Here is an 8,109-nt window from a genome sequence, read left to right on the forward strand (position 1 = left end):
ACTGTTCATCCCAGAGGCAGCATCGATCGGCTTCAGTTAGCAGCAGTAGCGAAGGAATCGCTCGATCGGGTTCAGTTAACAGCCATCGATCGATCGCTCGGGTTCATTAACACGTAGCCTGCAGTGCAATCGCTCGGGTTCAGTTAGAGCCCAACGCCTCGCTCGGGTTCAGTTAGAGCCAACGCCTCGCACACATGCGCGTATGTGTACGAGAGAAACGCGCATCGCTCGGCCCCCGACCTCCCACCGTAACCGGGAACTCCCCGAAATTTTCCTCCCCCTCGCTTCTACCATGGTTTTTTCCGTCATGGATGGCCCAAAGAATGTCATGCAGCTGCGTCTCCGGCCCGCCCAGGACGAAAAGCCCATTTTCTGTCATGATTTTTTGTCATAGAAGTAGGAGCCCACCATATCTATGATGATACCGGGTTTTGTCACAATTATCGTCATAGAAGTGTCATATGTATGACAAAAAAAATTTGTTTGGCCCCAAATGTCATGGATGTGTCCTTTTTTGTAGTGCTGTTACCACTTATTTCAGTACTTGCAGAGAATACCTTGCTGGAACCGCTTATCATTTCCTTCTGCTCCTCGTTGGGTTCGACACTCTTACTTATCGAAAGGACTACGATAGATCCCCTATACTTGTGGGTCATCAACAGCTTCTGTGTAACAGATTTTTCGTCATCGATTCACAACAGAATGAATAGGTCAGGTGGGCCCCGCCGCCATAGAAGGTGGCAGCAGCCCCTTTTTACTGCCTTGCGACGTGACAACGCATTGAGAAGGTACTCCCTCCGGTCCTTTTTACTCTGCATATAAGAATTATCTGAAGTCAAACTTCTCAAAGTTTGACCATATTTATATGAAAACATATTAATATCTATCATGCTAAATTTATACAATATGAAACTTTAAGTCCTGATGCATAAACTGGTATTGATTTCACATTGTGAATGTTGATATTTTTTCTATGAAGTTGGTCAAACTTTCGAGCCTTGACTTCAGACAAATCTTATATGCGAACTAAAAAGGACCGGAGGGAGTACTCCCTCTGTCTATGTAGTGCCTAGCACTGAGCGGCGCGAGGAAAAGTCAAGGGAGAGAAATTAACCAATCACTATGCGCTGAAAAATCTCGCAATTAAGCCAACTACCTGACCCTTTTCCCACTTTGTTGGGGATATAACTATTATGTATGACCCGCCCAGGAGGGGCCGGGTCAACCCTGTGAAGATTCATCACAATGAAGCCCAAGGTCATATGGCGATTCATAGATAGGCTTAGTAGAGGGTCCAGAACCAAAGGCGGATTAAGGCCCATGAGTATAAACCGCCATGTATGTAAACTTTTATTGTAAGGCATATGTGAAAGGTCACCGAGCCGGACATGTTGTATAAGCCGACAGGGACTCTGAGGGCCGCAGGGCGTCAACCCGTGTATATAATGGGACGACCTAGCGGCGGCTTAGGGCAAGAGACAACAGATCGAGAGCCGGGTCAAGCATATTCGCTCCCTGCTCATCGAAACCCTAGCAATACCAACTACAAACTGGACTAGGCTTTTACCTTCATCGTAAGGGGCCGAACCAGTATAAACTCCCCATGTCCTTTGTCCCGATTAACCCCTTTAAGCTAACCTCAACGCGATGGCTGCACGACTAAGTCCTCACCCTAGGACATCTGCCATGACGTTTCCATGACAGTTGGCGCCCATCGTGGGGCTATCACATGATGGTTTTAAGTTCTTAAAGGGCAGCTTCGAAGGGATCAAGGGATACACTGTGGGCCGAATGACCAAGAGTCGTCGCGGAAAGCTCTACATCGATGACGCAGGCTGGGGCCCCAAGGCCGGCTCAATTGAGTACGGGTACCGGGTCCCCTTCGGTGGAATTCACGCCTTAATCCGCAAGATCAGCGAACCGGGCCCTGAGCCGGACATCTGCACCGACATCATTGAGACGGCTCAGCATGCGAGACCCGCCCGGATTCGGCCTGCCATGAGTCGTGCCTTCGTGGGATTTACTCATGGAGTGGAATCGGAGGACAGATCGACATCTGGTGATGAGACCGTCGTCTACTCTGATGACAAGTCATCCACTGGTGAGACCGAGTCACTGTATCAACTGCAAGAGGGCCGGCTTGGGGGTCGTTCCGATGGCGACAGTATTCCGGACCCCTGTGATCCGCCAGATCGAGTTGCAATTTTCATGGCCGGAACACAGGTCGTGCAGCACTCATCAACTGTGGCGGAGCTAGTTTCCATGTCAGGGGCAGCAGCGGCTGCCGGGGCAAGAGGCCCTGAGTGCTCGCCGGCTCAGGCTTTAACTGATTTGCTGGATAAATTGACAACACTGTTGACAATGGTGGTTAACCCAGTGGATCAAGATCAACATAACGCGGCAATCACAAGATTGCGCGATGAGATAGCACAGGCTAAGGAGGAGCTAAATGTAGAAAGCACTAAGATGGCTGAAGAAAGGACTGCTTTGGACGCCCAGTCACAACGGATTCAGGCGGAGTCTTACTGGCTCATGTTGGATCAAAAATGCTTCAAACGATGTATATGAGGAGGAGGCATCAGACCCGTCTGCCGTTGGTCTACAAAGAAAGAAATCTTTTTAACACGCCAGGAGCAGGAACCAGTAACCCGGCAGGGGTAAACCGAGTCAAAGCGCCTGAGACGGGTACGCCAGTTCAACCGCGCGTGATGGATCCACCGCGTCAGAACAACAACCCGCCACAGCATGTGCCGACGCCACCGGGTCATTACTCCAACCCTTTGGATAACATGATCGCTGCGGCATCTCGATTGGCAGCTATCCCGGTTGAAGGTGAATCGGCAGCGGCAGTTGAGACACGGAGGGCTAGGGATCTTCTTTAGACAACGTGGTTCAACAGCAGGCTTATTCTTATAGCCGTGATCGAGTTCATTCTACCCCTCATCAAAGCCGGAGTTACAGCAGGCATCTCGATGAGCCGGCTGTATCAAGCAGTGGACAGAATCGTAACCTGCCCCATGGGCATGACCCGGCGGGCGGTGGTGCAAACACTCAAGACGTGGTGGATCAAGGTAGATCTCGTCGAGAGGCCGAGCTGGCGGCTCAGTATGCGGCTCGTCAACCAACTCCGGTTCGTCCGACCACCTCTGCGGAACCAGGTTTAACCTTTAGAAACTTGGGCATGCCATGCTTAGTGACGGATCTACGTAATGAGCATCTTCCCAAAGATTTCAAAGGACCTCGCAAGGTGCCAAATTATACAGCTGATTTAAGTCTTGAGGCATGGATCGAGAGTTATGAGATGGCCATGGAGTTGCTGGACCTCAGTGAGGCTGCATGTGCTAAGTATTTCCCCTGATGTTAGAAAGAGCAGCCCGCACCTGGTTGAAGGGGCTTCCTGCCAATTCCATCGGGTCATGGGCCGAGTTGAAAACCCAGTTTATCCAGAACTTCAAAGATACGTGTAAACATCCCATGTCGATTGTGGATCTGGCCGCTTGTGTTCAGGAAGAAGGTGAATCAACAACCCATTGGGTCGGCCGGGTCTCAACAAACTTACACTTGTCGGATCGCATCAATGCCGACTCAGCGGTGTTGGTGTTGGAGAACAACTGTTGTTTCACGCCCTTGAAGCAGAAATTAGGGCGGCTCAAACACCACAGTAATGACATGGGAACACTCATGGCAGCTCTGGTTAAATACGCTGACTCTGATAGTACCAAAGACCCCGAGTCTAATGATGATAAAGCAGGGAAGGGAAAGAGGAGCAGCAATGCTAAGGGGCAGCAGTATAACCCGGGAGGCAACGGTAAGCACAAAGCTGATAATAGTTTTGACTTTATGGCTAACACCAATGCACAGAACAATGGTTGGTGTCGTAATGGTAAACCGCCCCCACAAGCCGGAGGGTTCGGTATCAATCTAGAGTGTATGTTGAATCAGCCCAGCCCACGACATGGTACGAAGGAAAGGCCATCCGGGCATCTATGGAAGGATTGTCACATCATGAAGGAGTACAAAAATTCAAATCTTTTCCATGACAGCCATGGGTCAGGTGGCGGCTCTGGGCCCGGATCTCACGGTCCAGGTTATGGCGGTGGCGTTTCTAACTCTGGTTTCCAAGGAAATCAAGGTAATCACAACAACCAGGGTGGTTACAACCATCAGAGTAATCAAGGGGGTCAACAACAGCAACAATCTGGTTACAAGAGCAACCCGAAGCAGTTGAATAGTGGGCATTATCATGTGTTTACCACTAGCTTGTGTAAACGTGACCAGAAGCTTCATAAGAGATTAGTCAATGCTATTGAGCCGGCAGTTCCTCGTTATCTGCGTTGGTCTGAGCAACCCATCGTGTGGAGTTGGGAAGATCACCCGCCCCGGGTTGATAATCCGGGTCATCTGGCTTTGGTGGTTGCACCGCAGGTCGGAGTGTATAAGTTTACCAAAGTATTTATGGACGGAGGGAGCAGCATCAATATCCTTTATTATGAAACTTTCCGGCGCATGGGGTTGACTGATAAAAATCTTAAACCTTCAAACACTGTTTTCCATGGCATGGTGCCTGGTAAGTCGGCATATCCAGTCGGTAAGGTAGCTCGAAGTTGTTTTTGGAGAAGATCATGACTCCGGGTCGGAGACGTTGACCTTTGAAGTGGTCAAGATCCACAGCCCGTATCACGCTCTGTTTGGACGGCCGGCTTATGCCAAGTTCATGGCGCGGGCGTGTTACGTGTATGTGCAGCTCAAGATGCCGGGTCACAAAGGAACCATTACAGTGCACGGGAGCCGTAAGATAGCTCTAGAGTGTGAAGAGGGGGATGCGTCTTATGCTGAGTCAGTTTGTGCCACGGAGGAGCTGAAATTCTATAAGGACAATGTTGACCCGGCAGATATGACATCTTTGAAAAAGCCAACCACAGAGCATGATCCGGTGTTGAAGTTTAAGTCGGCAGATGATACCAAGATGGTTGATTTTGTCCCTGGTGATTCATCCAAACAGTTCAGCATCAGTGCTAATTTGGATCCGAAATAGGAAAGCGCGCTCATCAAGTTCATCCATGAGAACCGAGACATCTTTGCATGGAAGCCTTTAGACATGTCGGGTGTACCGAGGGAACTCGTTGAGCACACTCTTAATATTAATCCAAAGTTTAAGCCGGTCAAACAGTTTCTTCGCCGTTTTAATGAGGAGAGACGAAAGGCCATTGGAGAAGAAGTAGCCCGGCTCTTGGCAGCTGGGTTTATCATTGAATTTTTCCATCCTGAGTGGTTGGCTCACCCGGTGTTGGTACTTAAGAAAAACGGCACTTAGCGTATGTGTGTGGACTACATGGATTTAAACAAGGCTTGTCCGGCTGATCCTTTTACTCTCCCTCGTATTGATCAGATTATTGATGCCACGGCGGGTTGTGAGCGTTTGAGTTTTTTGGATGCTTATTTTGGTTATCATCAGATCAAGATGGCAGTTAAGGACTAGGAGAAGACGACTTTCATAACTCCCTTTGGAGCCTTCTGTTATGTGTCTATGCCTTTTGGGCTCAAGAGTGCCCAGGAGACTTATTAGAGGTGTGTGCAAAATTGCCTTCATAACCAAATTGGGTGTAATGTTCATGCCTATGTGGATGATATTGTGGTGAAGTCCAGAGAGAAGGAGACACTGATAGATGATTTGAAGGAAACCTTTGATAATCTCCGGGTTTACAAGATGATGCTTAACCCGGCCAAGTGTGTTTTTGGTGTGCTGGCAGGCAAGCTCCTGGGTTTTTTTGGTGTCTAATAGAGGAATTGAGCTAACCTGGAGAAGATTAAAGCCATCACTTCACTGGCTAAACCGGCGTGTATCAATGATGTGCAACGCTTGGCGGGTCGTATAGCAGCGTTGAGCCGGTTCATAAGCCGGTTGGGAGAGAAGGCTATCTCTCTATATCAGATGATGAAAAAGACAGATAACTTCGTCTTGAGTGATGCTGCTAATACAACGTTTGAGGATTTGAAGAAGCAGCTGGCTGAGCCGCCCGTGCTTGCAGCCCTTGTTGATAAAGAGCCTTTGTTGCTATATGTGGCTGCCAATAGCCGGGCTGTCAGTGTTGCTATTGTGGTAGAAAGAAAGGAAGTAGGCAAGGAATATCCGGTTCAAAGGCTGGTTTACTATATCAGTGAGGTACTTATCGAGTCCAAGCAAAGGTATCCACACTGGCAGAAGCTTGTATATGGGGTGTTCTTGGCCAGCCGGAAGCTTAAACACTATTTTTTGGGTCATCCCATCACTATGGTTTGCTCTGCTCCTTTGGGAGACATCATCCAAAACAGGGAGGCAACTGGTCGGGTTGCTAAGTGGGCTATTGAGCTTGGACCTCACGGGTTAAAATATGTGCCTCGCACGGACATCAAGTCTCAAGCGCTGGTAGATTTCATCAATGATTGGACAGAGCTGTAGATGCCTGAGGAAAGGCTGGATAACACATATTGGACTATTCACTTTGATGGGTCCAGGCAATTGGAGGGATTGGGGGATGGAGTTATTCTTGCTTCCCCTTGAGGTGATAAATTTTGCTATGTTCTTCGTTTGATGATTCCTTGTACTAACAATGCAGCTGAGTATGAGGTCTTACTCCATGGTCTTCGGATGGCTAAGGAAATGAACTTAAGCCGGGTTAGATGCTTCGGTGACTCAGATTTGGTGGCTCAGCAAGTCTCTGATACCGCCTAATGTTTTTCTTGACGTCTTATCGGTGGGAGCTGGATGTCATTGCTGGTCATTTCAAAGGTTATCAAGTTGAGCACATTGATCGGAGGAAAGACGAAGTGGCAGACGCTTTAAGCCGACTGGGATCTCAACGTAAGCCGGTGCCGCCTAATGTTTTTCTTGACATCTTGTATAACCCGTCGATTAAAATTCCTACAGAGGAGGATTTGGCTATTCCTGACCCGGAGGCTCAGTTGGTGGTGGCTCTTCATGTAATCCCAGATTGGACAGTCCCTTACTTGGCCTATATGACCCGGGGAGAGTTACCTGAGGATGAAACCTTATCCAGGAAGATAACCCGACGGTCTAAGTCAATGACGATTGTTAATGGAGACTTACATCATCGCAGTGTCACAGGGGTGTTTCAACATTGTGTTTCTCCAGAAGAGGGCTGTGAGATCTTACGAGAAATTCATGAAGGATATTGTGGTCATCACGCCAGTTCAAAGTCCCTTGTGGCTAAAGCTTTCTGTCATGGGTTTTATTGGCTACAGCTCATGCTGATGCAAAGGACCTCGTCAGCAGGTGTGATGGATGTCAGAAATTTGCACATCGAGTCCATGTGTCAGCTCAAGAATTGAGGATGATTCCAATTACTTGGTCATTCGCAGTTTGGGGGCTCGATATGGTTGGGCCTTTCAAAAGATCCAAGGATAAGAAGACCCACCTTTTGGTGGCGGTTAATAAGTTCACAAAGTGGGTAGAGGCAGAGCCGGTCAGTAAGTGTGATGCAGCAATGGCAGTTCAATTCATGAAGAAGGTGATCTTCCATTTTGGCTTTCCACACAACATTATAACAAACAATGGCACTAATCTCTCTAAGGGTGCTATGGAAGAATTTTGTCAATGTGAGCATATCTGGCTTGATGTATCATCAGTAGCTCACTCTTAATCCAACGGTCAAGCTGAGAGAGCAAATCAAGAGATCTTGAAAGGCATCAAACCCAGCTTATGGTTCCCCTATAGAGGACGTCGGGTTGTTGGGTGGAGGAGTTACCTTCCATGTTATGGAGCATTAATACCACCCCAAACAGATCTACGGGTTACACACCTTTCTTCATGGTTTACGGAGCATAGACAGTTCTTCCTAGTGACATCCGTCATGACTCGCCTCGTGTGGCGTCTTATGTTGAAGCTGACAATGAAAGAGCACGTCAAGAAGCACTTGATTTGTTGGATGAGGAGCGTGATATAGCAACAGCTCGTTCAACGATTTACTAGCAGGATCTGCGCCATTATCATAGCCGCCGGGTTAAAACCAAAACTTTTCAAGAAGGCGACCTGGTGCTCCGGCTTATCCAGGATCAGACGGATATGCACAAGTTGTCTCCGCCTTGGGAAGGACCCTTTGTGGTCAACAA

Source organism: Triticum dicoccoides, chromosome 6A, assembly GCF_002162155.2.
Source record: "Triticum dicoccoides isolate Atlit2015 ecotype Zavitan chromosome 6A, WEW_v2.0, whole genome shotgun sequence".
NCBI classification, from domain to species: domain Eukaryota; kingdom Viridiplantae; phylum Streptophyta; class Magnoliopsida; order Poales; family Poaceae; genus Triticum; species Triticum dicoccoides.